This window comes from Sylvia atricapilla, chromosome 1, assembly GCF_009819655.1.
Source record: "Sylvia atricapilla isolate bSylAtr1 chromosome 1, bSylAtr1.pri, whole genome shotgun sequence".
NCBI classification, from domain to species: domain Eukaryota; kingdom Metazoa; phylum Chordata; class Aves; order Passeriformes; family Sylviidae; genus Sylvia; species Sylvia atricapilla.
In genome coordinates, this window is record NC_089140.1 from 55,699,923 (window position 1) to 55,715,232 (window position 15,310).

The 15,310-nt window shown below is 39.2% G+C and overlaps 1 protein-coding gene across 1 annotated transcript in view; it reads right to left on the bottom strand.

Moving 5' to 3' along the window:
* The window catches only part of ADCY1 (adenylate cyclase 1), a 156,434-nt gene that overhangs the window by 86,895 nt on the left and 54,229 nt on the right, over positions 1 to 15,310 (bottom strand).

Consider the following 15,310-nt stretch of genomic DNA (forward strand, 5'->3'; position numbering starts at 1 on the left):
GTGTGTGACAATTTTTCAAAAGTTTTAAACTAGAAAACTGGACAATCTTTTCTTAATGTGCTTCCTTAAAATGTCTACTGCATAAATAATGCAAACTATTTATCTCAAACTCTTGCAAACTATATGGGTGTCTTTTTTTAAGTCTTCTGTACTAAAAACAAAACAAACAAACAAACAAACAAAACCTCCAAAAATTGAAAACAAACAAACAAACAAACAGACTTACACAGAAAAAGCCAGCTTCAAAAGTATATAATTGTCCATATTTTTCATTAACATCACAGTTCTTCTAATAATAACAACTTACTTTATTCTTAGCAGCATTTATCTCTCTGGGAAAGACTTCTCAGGACCATTTGCTATCCTTTTGTGTGTCTTATTTCTTCCTGGATATAATGAAAGTGTTACACTACAAGGACTATGGCAGCTGGTTATTAAGCAGTGAGAGTGGATGATGAATTTATCCACTGTCCAATTCAGTGGAACAGTATGCAGTTTTAATGGCATCTTAGCCAGTGTGGCAATGCCTTTAATGAACTGCATCAGTACAAAACCCTGGCTAAGCATGTCTTCTTGCTATGCTCACAGAAATTTTTGGCATGGGTCACTGACCTGCATAAAAAGGATCTCTAATATCATGGATCTTGTCAGTATTGACTATAAAGATTGTCCTGGGTTGTAGTTTAGGATGTATTCTATCACCATCTTCAGTTAATGGCCCATAGATGCCTTTTGCATGACTCAGAGATAACTCCCTCCAGGAGTTATCTCTCTCTTTAATGGGCCATTAAGGCTCTCTTCCATGACTCATCATCCCATTGTGAGATGCTCCGCCCATGGGGAGGAGCCAAGCATTCTCACCTGGATATAAGCTGGGATTTGGGACAGTAGAAGCAGCCCTCACCCACTGGATTCCCAGAGGACTGGAGCTACCACACCTTTCTACAAGATTTCTGTTTCAGGAAGACCACCTCGTCTGGACTGTTTCCATCACCCTGATCAGGTTGTATTCTGACTCTGTCACTGGTTTTTCTTTTTGTATTTATTTTATTTTATTTTATTCTATTTTATTTTTCCTTTTCTTCTCATTAAATTTTATTCCTGACTTAGAGCCTCTTACTTGGTTTGTTTTCAAACCACAACAAAGATCCATATAGTTTTTCCACAAATTCTAGCCCATTCACAAGTACCATCTGGAAAATCTGCAGCTGCTGTTCTTAGGTGCTGTAAGGTGTCCTTAGATATCTACTCAAGTTGTGTTTTCACCCAGAAAATGCTTGCCATTTAAAATCCCTTTCCAAGTTTATCCACCAGACCTGATAGTTTCAGCGATGGCAATGGTCTGAATGAATTCACATAACCACATCTGATCAGGAATCTCATGTTCCAGACAACAATGGATGAGGCTAGAGCACGGATGGTGTACCCTTGGTGGAAGAGGATTAGGTCATTAAATAATTAAGCAAACTGAATAGGGGTAAATCCATGGTCCCTGACAGGGCACACCCACAAGCTCACTGAGCCAGCTGTCAGATGTTTCTGTAACACCACTCCAACAGTCAAACATGGTAACTGGAGAAGTGACGCAAGACTGCAGAAAGAAAATGTCACTTCTCTAGCCAAGAAGGGCAAGAGGAAGGACCTGGGGAACTGCAGGCCAGTCAGTTTCACCTTGGGTCCTGAAAGTGATGGAAGCATCTCATCCTGGAAACCAAGGTCGTTAGACCAGATGACTTCCAGAGTGCCCCTCCTACCTCAACTATTCTGTGATTATGTTATCTGACAATTGAGAACCACTGTAATGGCAGCTGCAAGATGTCATGGAAGTGCATATTTTGGCCAAACTACAGTCCCCTTTTCTTTAACTGATATTAAATAAAAAAGGAGCAAAAATTAACACTGAGAAAGAGGGTATCTGCAAGTGCTTTTTTTGTTGCTAACATGCACACATTCACCAGATAAAGCCATCAAATAATACTCAAAGTTTATTCATAGGGTTTTTTATTTAACAGTTTTTTCTGGAAGACACATTGAAAGAAGGAATTCTATTCAGTTATTATTCTAAATTAAACTAAAGTTCTGTTGTATATTTGTAGTAGTCACATTGTCTTGATGCTAAGGATCATTAGATAACTCTATATTCTACTCCTCTTTATATATATATATATAGTAGGACATTTCTCCCTACCACACTACCACAGAAGAGCTTACCTGCTCTGTCCATCATCTGATGCATAGCTCTGGACATTCTCCTCGCTCACTGGATTGGTGAGATAACCCAGGCTGGACAGGTGTCCAGCAGTGAGTTATCTCTGGCACCAAGGAGGTGAGATCCCCAGCTGACAATAAACATCTCGCCTTGAGAGCAAGATCTAGAAACATAAGCTAGGAATTCCTGACTGAGAAACACATCACTAACTATAAAAGCTACACAAATTTTCACGGAGGTAGAAACCTCTTACACACACCCTGGAAATGTGCAGGACTTCTCCTGCGAGTTGGGATGCAAATTCTGCAGTTACTTTCCTGGGAATTGAAAGGAAGGATCCTATGTGTGCTCCATCAGCAACTGGATGGTAACCTACATGGAGTCCTAATCTATACTATTTTTTCACTACCTGTAATATTAGGTACCTTGGCTGTGCACTCTATGTTATCCACTAGTAGTGTTTCTTTGGTTTATCCTGTGCAGTAAGTCATCTGTTAAAGTCTCATGTCTGTTAAATTAGTATCAATTAAATAAATAATTAATTTTGTAATAGACCTAATCGGATATTACTAAGAACCTGTGAGCAAGAGTGATCTAGGATGCAGGCCACTCCAGAGCTACTGCCAGAAATCTGAGTCCAAGGCAGGACTTGTTTAAGCTCTGTAAAAATGTACACCAAGAATATTGCAAAGAATATTATGAAATAAAATATTTGTTGACACTTTACACATACAGCAATTTCCAGTTAACTAAAGTATTTACCATGACTAAAAAATGGTTATTCTGTCAATTTTATGTTGATTTAATTAAGTATACGTACATTTCTGTAGCAGAATTGTATTTGGGTAACCGAAATTTTGGGTAACAATCCAAAATAAATATTTTGTCCACAGTGGATCTTATTAAGCTCTGTTGATAGCTACTTGTGTCTGAAAGTTTATTTACTGTGTTAAAAGAAATAAGCTGGGGTTATAAAATGAGCTGACCACCTCTCAGACAATAGAGAACCCATACAAGAGAGGAATTTGGATTGATGGTTAAATTCTCTGGTGCTTAAGATGGCAGAAGTGATGCTGGAATTTTATAAGCATTGTTCTGGATGGGTAATTCACAATGTCTGATAAGGACTAAATGTTCCCTGTAACTTGTCTTTCAGTGAACACATTAAACAAGATCTCCACCATTTTGCTGAAATGGATTAGTAAATTTCAAAACTGTTATGGAGAGAGTGGGTTTCAGGCTTCTGTTTCCTAGAAAGTCAGACTTAACCAGACAAACAAGCAAACAAAAATTATACTGAGACACTCTTTCAGAGAGCAGTGCTAACTGAATAGTTCTCCTATGGCCTGCAAACACAATCACAATACATGAATAAAACACTCACAGATAATGTCTGCAATGCATGGCAAATAACATGGAATCCAGGTAAGTAATAAGAATCATTACTGTGAAGGCAGCATTGGAGAGCTGTAGGATGCAGCACCTGACAGCATTGAAATGTCCAGAAGTCAGATGTATTAAGGGAGGCTACAAAAATAATGATTCCTGTACACATTAGTTTCACTGTAACAAAACCTGAAGGGAACATAAGAAAAATCCTCTATCAAAATGCGATACCTTGCTTTTTTCATTAAAGGTGAGAAAAAAATATTACTGATAAAGAATTGTAGAGTCTATACAAAGAGGACTGGCAGATTCAGACTCACCAAGTAAGAAAAGATTCAGTTATGGTTTTCTCAAAGGGCAGCCACTGCTGACCTATCAGACCAAGAAGGGAAAAAGCAGCATTGACTTGGATTTGTAAGGATTTGTCCCTGAAGAGGAGACTGGAAGATGTAAGAAAGAAGCCTGTAAGAAAGGAGCCTGCAATGTAAACTATCAAAACACTAAAAGTAAATGAAAGATACCATCCAGCTCTCTTGAAAGAATATAAGAAAAGTCTCTTCCATTTACAGCAAAATCTCATCTGTCAAGCAAAGCAGTATTGCCCTTCAGGTCAGCCTAAGGAATGCTGAAGGACTGGGAGTTTTGGAGCAGCAGGAGTGAATTAATGTACACAAAATATAGCTGCTGGAAGGTTTGAGAAGGGGCTCTGCCTGGATCTCTATTTAGCAAGTCCTACAATTTTTGTTGAGTTTTTCATTTACTCCTGTATATCTGATCTGATTATAAAAATAGTCTGAAACCAGGCTAAAACGAAAACTAGGTGCGTAGGATAGTGCATTGAATGGAACAAGTGACAAAACTAATGGAAGACCACTCACATTTATGGTAACATTTATGCTTGAGAGGTTGTTGCCTCTAACAAGGATGGGTGATGACAGAAAAAACTAGAAAGAGTAACACAGGGACCACTAATCAATTAGTAACAACTTTTACCAAAATAAAACAACAACACTCATTGCAAACCTTCTAGCTGGTCACAAATCATTTTGTGTTGAGGTAGTCTCAACATGTGACATATTCCTAAACACAAGTTCTAGTAGAAATAAAATATTTCTACATTTTATTTTTTCTCGTGATTCACAATGTTTTTAAGGATTATTACAGCTGTTTTCTACACAGAATGTTACATTTTGTCCACAAACCAACTTACACTATTTTAGGAATTTGTACACTCTTTTTCTGCTGTAAATCTTCACCTGGCATTAAAATGGTCTGAAGTGAAATCACATGCTAAAAAGCAAATTCTTTTCAGAGGTTGTAATTGTCAGTCAATGATTTTTCATTCCCTGCAGAAATCTCACTAAGAAAAGAAAATGATTGGTGAGGACCTAGATCTCCTTCATTCCAACATTTTACATTCCAAGTCCTGTTCTGGGATTTCAAATGTCAAACTGGGCTGCCTCTGCCATTTGTATCATCCTGATTATTAATGATTACTGCACTAGTGTAACAACGCAGGGTTTAGGTGGTGGTTGCTGCTACCAATTTCCCAGTAAGCATCTCCTGCGGAAAGGCTGCTTGGGTAGGCGTTCAGGCAAAGCTGTGAAGTCCACACACCACACACACACACCATGGCTAGCTCAGCAAAGGGAGGCAAGGAGAGCCTTTTGTATGATAAATTCCAGCAAAGGCTTATTCCAACACACTGAAGGGGATCAGGGACAAAAGATCAGGCCATGTGGTGTCCACAAGGTTAAGTAGGGGTCAATGGCCAGTGATCTGAGGGCACAAGGGCAGTACAAAAGGCAGGGCAAAGGGCATTGCCCTATAGGGAAATGGGTCTGGCTACCAGGGTTATCACAATCAATGGGGAAACAGGGAAAGGAGAAACCATGAGAATTAGTGGCATGTTGGAAGAACAGGACTGAGGTAGATAACACATAGTGTTGCAGGCCACTATGGGGGAAATCTTTTCTTTCTGCTTAGGTGGAGACTCTATGGTATATTCTTCCAGGGCAAGGCCTCGGGATTCCCCTGAGAGGTTCAAAGGATTCCACACACCAGCAATGAAGACTTAGCTATTTTTGAAAAGGACAGTCATTTTAGAAAAATATTCAAATTTCTTTCTCTCACAGCATTGGAGAATCAATAGAAAGTAGAGGAGGAACAAACATTCATTTTGACCCCAAGGCAAGTCAAAATGTGAGTACCAAACCAATTAGGAATTACTCAGTGTTACCTTGGCCCTATTCAACAATTAGTACCATTATGCACATGACAAAGAAGGAAAATATGCCAAGGCAGCAAAATAGATAAGAAAAAAGTGTTTCCCACTGTTAATGGACAAAAGGATCCTGTATTACTACTTGGAACATTCTCAACCCTATTTACAAGTACATAATCCTAGACTGCAACTTCCATTCTGGGTTGGACCCAAGGAAAAACTTAAATAGTTATTCAAGACTTGACTAAACAAAGCCACAGTTGACCAGACCTGGTGTCGCTGGAGGGTGCTGCTTTGAGGGTGTGGTTTGAGGATGTAGTTGGGCTCGATTATCTCCAGAGGTCCACTTTGACCACTGTGTATCAAGGTGTCTCCCTTGGTACACAACAACCAGGAGAGGTGGGTACCTGGTTGAAGCCTACTGGGGAGGCCTGAAGCCATCTTGCAATCTCACCACACAAAAGTGGGGCTTCTAAAATAGAAGAGGAACTCAAGGCTCAGCATCCTCTAAGAGCTGTGTGATTTCTCATTTCTGAGAAGGGAGAGGAAAGAAGCATGAAGACGCTGTTGAAGAAAAAAAAAAAAAAACATCATCTGCATGGTCTATTCTTCCCCAACACTCTCTTCAGCTTTCTCCTATTTGGAGTCTTCTCACCACAACTCCTTCTGTCTCTATCCCTGCCCTGGACAACCTCCTCCACCAGAATCCCAGCTCTGCTTTTATGGGAGAACTCAATGCATATTCCTAATACATTTCTCATGCCTGCCCCCAAATAAAGATGCCCATCCCCTTCCCATTTTGAAAATCATACTCTTATCTCATTTTACTACTCATTCCAAACATTTACAAGTTCCTCAAAGTCTTTTGAAATTTTCAGCTTGATTTAGAATCATTTCATGCAGTTGCCCAAACATTATGCAATTATTCCTATTATACAAAATGTTTCATTTTGACATCTGTATGCAAAATGACTGTGATAGAGTTTCCAATTCTTTCAGCAGGCTGTAAATGAATCCATACTCCCTTCATTAGAAAGAAGGATCAAAAGCACATAAATATCTTAAATGTTCCTAGCCAGCATCCTCCTCTTTCTTTCCAGTTGCCCAGTGTGCAGTTGAAAGACTCCTTACAAATTTCTACCCAAAAACTGGGTACATTTGTTGTGCTTCTCCATACTAAGTTGTATTCCTGTAGTTTATCATGTGACATATAAAGAAAACAAAATGGAAATATTATTTTTAGTCAGAGCAGACTACTTTATCAAAGGAAACAGTTGTCATTTTTTTGTGAGATAAGCAACCAAGCTGAGAGAAGCAACCCAAGGAACTGTAGCATTGCCTCAGAGCTGCAGGCTCTTGGGGGTCTCTGGTTCCTTAAATGTCATTGCTCACTGTCCTCTCATCCTACTGTACATGCGCATCTGCTGGAATTTATTTTGAGAATGAAGTTACAGTCTGGAAGGGCTATGTAGAAAACTGTGTGTAAGAGTCTGAATGAGAGATACAGGACTCCAGGCAGCTCTTTAAAGGTGCTGTTTATTTCACAGCACAGTTAAGTCACAACTGCGATTGGGTGTGGGTAACAGAGCCAAGCCTAAAGCTGTCAGTATCAGCTTACAGGCAAAACCTGAAGCTGCTTTAGCTCTGGTTAAAATGCATTATACAATTTTCTTTACTGAGCATCTTAATACATAAAAACCAATCAGCATCATAGACAATACCTTTACATTTACCTATAGCCTATCACAACTACAATTTTTACAATATTTTGGTTAGTACTGTCCAATCATATTGAGTTAGTATGTTACATTTTAAGCTTAAAGTTGTTTTTCTGTTTTCTTGCAGTGGAAAATTCTTAGACCTTTTTTCTACTTGGTAAAAACATGTTTTCGTTTGCCTCTGGTATCTTTTGCTTTTCTTGAGACCTCTTTCTGCTTGCTAAGAACATCTCTGTTTGTGGTCAACATATCCTTTGCTCTAGTCATAAAACTTCTTTCCAACTCGACATAATCTTTGCCTTCTTAGTTGCCCATTAACAACTGGCTTAGCAATCTCTAACTTGAACATTTTTTATTCTTCTGTATCAAAAGTTGCTTTCATTTCTAGTGAACCTTCTGCTAAGCATTCATATCTGTAAGACTTTCCTGTTAAATTTTCATCTTCTCCAGCAGCTCTACTGCTTTTCATGTTTTCAATCCCATGAGAACTCCATCTCTTTCAGCCAGCTTCATTAAATTCCTGCTGAACTGCTCCTTCCAGCCAGCATGCTGGCACTGCCTTCACCCATCAGGGAGTCTGGGCTCCATGCCTGAATGGCAGAGAGCTCTGTCTTGTGGAACTTGCTCTAAATGGGACTTGGAGGTTCCCATTCTCATGCTGGGAAAGCAATAAGTCTGGATGGCACTCCAGATCCTGGTCCTTTTGCACTCTCCATGGCACTGAGCCACATTATTCATGATGTAGTTCGTGCCCATGTTACTTTGTTTTCTGAATTTTTCATAGTGACTTTAGGAAGGAAGAAAGTAAAAAAGTAAACACGTGACAAACCCAGATATGACATATTTGTTTCTTGGCTGATAAAACATAGATATTTTTGTTTGTCATAGTAATGGTACAAAAATGATGACAAATAGGAAAAGGATCTCACAAAAGAAATGAGATTTTGATAATCTACTCTACAAAATTCTTTTACAATATGGAACATGAAATCTAACCCAACGATTTTCACAGTCTATCACAGATCTTCTTTTGTTATTGCTATACTTAAGAGGAAAGTGCCACCATATTTTAAAATAAAATTTTCTCCCTAGAGAAGACAAGCATCAGACATGTATGTAAAACATTATTAAGACTGTTTCAGAGTCAACTCATTGATACAATTTTGAGATTCATTTTCTAGTTAGTCAGCAGGGACTCCAAAGTACATCCTAAATATTACCACCTGCTACCTTATAATACCATGATACCATGCTCAATTCTGTATAATTTTAAATTTTTCATCTTAGTGGGTTCACAATCTCTGTCACTGTTACATTACACTTCACAGCCATTTTAATTCCCTTTAAGGAAAAACAAAAAAAGGAAAGTGAAAAAAGGCCTAATGCAATGCATGGAAGAACAATTTTGTGTAAGACTATCAGGATTACTTTCTACTTCTTGTAAGCTAGAAAAAAAAAAAATACAGCAGATTTCATTAGTGAATTGTTGGAAATTCAACTATGCTATGCCCTTTCTTCCTACTAAGTTCATGAAATAGCGCTGTTAAGGACGGTAATCTTCCAGAAGCCACAAGGTTCACAATCTCAGAACAGTCTTGAGATTTATCAGCAATTATAATAGACCACCCCTAAAAGACCAGATACCTAATGCACAGCTTTTGAATAGTAAGAAAATGGCTAAAAACACAGTTATGGCAGATGATAAATATGCTCTGTATGAACTGCATGATGCATTCAGTCTGAATACAATTATACTTGACCAATTTGACACCTTTCTATGGTCAAGTGATCATTTTTGCTCAAATAAAGGAAAGGAAGGATGCTTCAGCAAAATAGTTTGATTAGGCATTGATGGTTTCCACATAGAACATTTTTAGTCACAATGGAGATGGTAAAGCCATGAGAAAGAATTAGAAGAACATGAAATCTTGGCTAAAACAGAAGGCAATCGGCTTCTGCGTGGGTGCAGAAGCATTGGGATAGAGAGTGAGAATAAAGAAGCCGTAAAACTGCTGGCAAGTATAAAGTTCACAAGATAGCATTCAAGAAGTTGCATAATAAGAATGAGAAAAACTCAGTAGCACGTTGTACTTTTTAGGTACTATCCAGAAAAACATGAGCTAAATAAGTGTGAGGGACTTAAATGGTTCATGACTTAAACATTGCTATGAAGGAATTATACCCATTATAGCAAAAAACTGTATAAAGAAGCTAGAACCACAGAAGCCCACCCCTCCTTGAAGATGTCTGGCTGGAACATTGGACTGTGAGGTAAGCCGCCCAGATAAGGTATACAGTAGACACTATTGTTCAAGTCACCTCAGGCTGAGGGAGAAGAATGCACCAGTGAGAAAGCCAAACCCAGCAGCTCCGCTGAGAATCATCTCTGTCTGAGTTTGGGGTGGGGAAGACCACAGCCACAGAGGTTTACCCAGACTGTCCCTGCAACTGAGGGTATGGGAAGAGGTTTCGGGTGCATGGCATAACCTCTGCTCAGAAGGCACTGAACACTCATCCTGCCTTAAATGAATTGGCCCAGCTGTGAAGTCCCCAACCCCACAGGTCGTGGGACATTCACATGGGAGGCAGTTGAGAGGGTGTGATGGCCCATCAAAGACCCCCCCAAGCATTCTGCATTCTTATTCCTGAGGCCTTGCACCACAGGACTGCACATGATGCAAATGATGCAAAGTGATGCAAAATGATGCAAAGTGATGCAACAGAGCCAGAGTCTGCTGCAAGAGACTGTCAAACTGCCCCCCCATCCATCCAGAGGGAAATACTTGGGCATTCTCACCTGGCCTGAGCATATCTTAATTCATGAGATTCTATGCTTTTCAAGGGGACCTTGACCACTAAGAAGACCAGCTGGAGAGGATCAACAGGATGACAGTGGGATCCACAGTGTTGATATTTTCTTTACTCTGTGTCTGTCACTCTCTTTCTGTCTTCCTACCTCTTTTCTATTTCTATCTCTTCCTTTCTCTCTCTGTCTATCTCTCTCTTTTTTGCAATCAAATAAAATCCATACTATTAACTTTGACATATGATATTGTTTGTACCTCAATTCAAGCAGAGGCATTTCTAATAATTTTAAAACTGGACTGTAACAATAAGTTGGAAACCTCTGCATGTAAAGAAACTCCAGGTATTCTCTGATCACAGAATATCTATGGAATATGTATATGACACTATCCTAAAAAGGCAAGTGTACTTCTTGAAAGAACCAGAAAATTAATAGTAGGCTAAGTTGAGATCAGCTCTACAAATCTTGCTCAAATAGGAAAGAGAGCTGAGAAAGGTAATGAAAACAAACAAGAAAACTGAAAGCATAAGCACAAGCTGTCTTCCTAGCTATCTTAATATCTATTAATTCAGAGTGCTCTAGAAATACATCAATAAAGATTAATCATCAGAAAGACTAGCTAACAGTTGATACCAGATATAAACTGGCAATGAATAAATCATGCAGCATCCAAGCTACTGTTAGTCTTTTTACTTTCACCTTTTATCTTTAATATTTGCTCCCTCTGAAAAGTCTCTGGCAATATCCAATGTGTCCACAAAACTATTATAGAAACTTCACAGGAAAAAGATCATACTCATTTCAGTTAATAGAAATCTTCCTACTGGAAGTAAACTTGAGAGAGAAGAAGCTAAATTCTCACAACCAAATAGTGCCTTTACAGTTAAGGCATATTTATTTTCCTCATTTTTGTGTAGGCAAGTAGCCATACAGATATAATCAGACCATTTTCTAGAGCAGATAACTTGAAAGCTTCCTTATGCTTGGCAGGAAACAAGGAAGAATATTTCTGCAGTACATTGCCAGAGACAGTATTTCTCAACTCCAGCAGTGTTAGCTTAATAAATATCTTTGTTTCTATCATGCTTCAGTAGCATTTTAATAAGTAGGTTCTTTAGGGTATATTAATAAAGATGAAACTTTGTGTGGCACAGAAGAGCCATTGAACATACTTTTCTAAATCTTCCTATATGGAAAGAAAACATTTTTCTCCTTGTCCTGCAGAGTTAGGAAGGCTAGTTTTCATCTTTCAGTGGAAAGATCCCTTCATGGTATCACTGATTGTATGCAGAGGTAGTTTGAGTATATACATAAAAAACAAAAAAAGCACAATTAAAGCACAAATTCAAAATCTATAATATATTCATTGAAAGTATTGTCTGATTCAAATAAAGAGAGGTCTTAAAACTTATCAGAAAGAACATAAATCATCTGCTAATGTCATGATCAGAGGGAACATAGAAGTCCTAATGCAATTTCTAGGCTGGCCTGCAGATGAGACATCTGTGACCTCAGGTTTGCTAGAGGCTTAAGTGCCACACAGAGTCCTGTGTTCCATCATGGACAGGACTGAGACAACAGTCCTTTTATTGTATTTCTTCTTCTGAAATGTTAGGCAGATGGACTTACAAGCAGCATCAGTTTTGCCAGTGTTACCCCTTCCAGGGTAAATGGTAGAGCAGAGAGATCTTTACTGGCTTACCCATAGTGTATTAAGTTTCCTCTACAGTTACAACCTCTACAGTTCAAATCCACAACCGTGTCTGGTTTGTTCCACTGAGGTAACATTGAGTATCTTGATTAGGTAAGGATGTATCCTTCAGGGAGAGAATGTTGGAGAGCTCAGCCTTCTGCAAGATGTACACATCCTCCTCTTCTGCCCTCATTAATGCTCCAGCCTTCAACTAGTGGAATTTTTCTTGAAGAACATGCTATGTGTTACAGTTCAAGTTGGTACTGGGACTGTGTTACTCTCTGATTTTTCTCGGGCCCATGAGCTATGACACTCTCCTTCCCCACACTCTTTCTCCAAAACCCAGATGTGTCCGCCAGCTCTAGATATGTGGCAAATCTCTGTGGTATCCTCTGGCACCTGTTTGAGAAATGGAGCCGGCATAGGGAAGCGGCAAGAGAAAGGCCACTAACATCTTCAGTCTTCTTTTTTTGCTGCTGGAGCCAATGCAATTTGCAGCTGAGAGCCCAGAATCAGTTGAACTTTGAGGATACAGTGCTGTGCTAGTACCACTGCTACTGTCTGATACAGCATCGCACACTTTCATTTAGAGTTGTGGTAGCGGACTCAGTATCAGCGCATGCTCTTTTTCAGCACAGATCTCTGCTGGTGGCAGGAAGAGCATGAAATCTTCAGTAAAGATAAGCTTTTTGATTGCTAATGATAGACACTGAGCCCATTAATGGATGTAAGTAAACTAAGGAAAAAAACCCCAGGAACCTGGAGTCAATGAAAGTAAAAATAATAAGAAAGACATATTAAGTGGCAAGCACTTAGCATTTTCCTTTTCAAAGACCATAAATTCCTTTAGTGTACCAATAGGAAAGAAAATCATGACATAAAACAGTGAAATGGAATAGATGTCTGAGTCTCCAAAGATTAAGATATAAATATGGTTTGCTTTGAAAAATGTAGATGTTTTTCTAATTTAGACTATAAAACTTAAAAACCTTTGTCCTTCACTACTTTTCCTCATTTTATCTCCTTGCAGAGCATAATCCATAGGGGAAAATCTCATTTCCTTTCAGAGTGGAAAAACAAGGACCAATCAGTAATATGCTAAGGAAGTAATGAGTGTATTCACCCACTTAAAATAGCAAGTGTGACTCAGATTTAGTTCATTATTTCCTTGTCAAACTGGGAAATTCCTAATCAAGTGTGCCTGAAGGGGAGCTAAACTCCAAATGAAATAAATTTATATTAAAGAGGTAATGGGGAACAGAAACCTTGGAAAGAATTTAAATCACACAATAGACAGAAGTTCATTTAGAATGGCAAACTTGACAAAAATACTACCTTAGAATGTATTTCTTTTGCCAATTAATGAAGTGTAGTTTAGCTCTTTTTCTCCATAGGCAGCTGGCCAAAGGAAACAGGCAAAAACTCCATAGGAACATGTGTCCCAGCAGCATATACTTTCATATATTGGAATTAAAGTGCCCAGCTCAGTAACCTGTTCGAGGAGATCATCTGTGCTTAAATGGTAACATCATTCGTCAAACTGCATATGTGGCAATGCCAGTTACTGTGATATGAAACATCTAGGTGACAAAACCTATGGTTCCTATGGTGGAACCACCCTGTGTTTGAAGACTGGCACAGGAAAAGTGACAAATTTGTGTTACATGTTAGCTAACTTTTTCATTATAGTCAAGACTCTTCTAGAAGTGAAAACAATTTTGTGAACATCAATAAAAATACATTTAAGAGAACTTTTCTAATGACATTTTAAAGCTTTCTGTGAAATCCCACTGCTGAGGTTATGACATCAGTATTCACAACTGAGGTTGCTTTACTTCATACTAAAATGCATAGTAACATTGCATTAGTGTTCACACAGCACTTCTGTCATGGATATTACTCTAAATTTAGAAATCAACTATACGAAATTATTTTGAATTCTTTTTCTTACAATTTAACTTCAGAATCTGGTGCACTATAGCCAGTGTGCCTAATAATGATGATTTTTCTTGGCAAATGTTATCCGTGATGTTATCTGCTGAAAACTTGAAAACTATTGTCTGCTTAAAAGTGTATGGTTGTGTGTTTTTAGTCATCTGATAAGGACAGGTTTGTGTGAGCTTGTTCATCCTTCCTCCTCAGTTCCCTCTAATTGAAGATACACAATGCAAGTAGGAAAAATAAACTGAAAAATTCTGAGTCAAACACTAGCATATTTGATTGACAGTTACTTGAAAGAGATCATATTATAAATTTTCTATTATTTATTCCAAAACTCCTAACAACCAAAGTATTAACAGACTTAGAATTATAGAATTAGAATTACCACTAATTTTTAAGTTAACAATTTATCACAGAATCACCTAGGCGTGAAAACAGAGTCCAACCTCTGGCCAGAGACCTCCCCTCGTCAACTAGGCCATGGCACAGAGTGCCAAGTCCAGCTGGTTTTTCTGAGCACCTCCAATGATGGAGACTCCACCACTAACCTGGGCAGCCCATTCCAGGGCTTGACAGTCCTTTCCATGAAGAAATTCTTCCTAAGATCCAACCTGAACCTCCCTTGGTGGAGTTTGAGGCCATATAGTCTCATCACTGTTGCCTGGGAGAAGGGACTGACTCCCACATGGCTACAAGCTCCTTTCAGGCAGTTGTAGAGATCAGTAAGGTCCCCCCTGAGCCTCTCTGGAAACACTCCAGCACCTCAATGTCTTTCTTGCTGTGAGGGGCCCAAAACTGAACACAGGATTCAAAGTGTGGCCTCACCAGTGTCAAGTGCCTGGGGACAACCACTTCCCTGGTCCTGCTGGCCACACTTTTGCCGATACAGGCCAGAATGCCATTGGCTTTTTGGGCCTCCTGGGCACACTCTGGCTAATATTCAGCTGCTGACCCGCAAACTTGTGTCTTTTTCACCAGACAGCTTTTCAACCACTCTCCCCCAAGTCTGTAGCACTGCAGGGGCATTGTGGAGTCCCTTGTGCCATTAAAGGAATTTCCAGGTGCCCTTCCCTGGAAAAGTGAAGATTAAAGATACCCCAGGTGTAACAAAAGCTTCTCCCCCATGGCTCCTAGCAAACATTGTGCAATCTTCTCTTTGGCTTTCTCACGTCCATCACTCCTTCCATGGTATCCTGTTTCCCCATAGGCTATGGGGCCTGGTGGCCTGTTCCTCTCTTCACTATGGTCCCTTGCCCTCTGCCCTGCCCCCTTTTGTACCAGCAATGAATCTAAACCCCTCTAACTATGGGGAAAACCACGGTGTCTCCCTCTC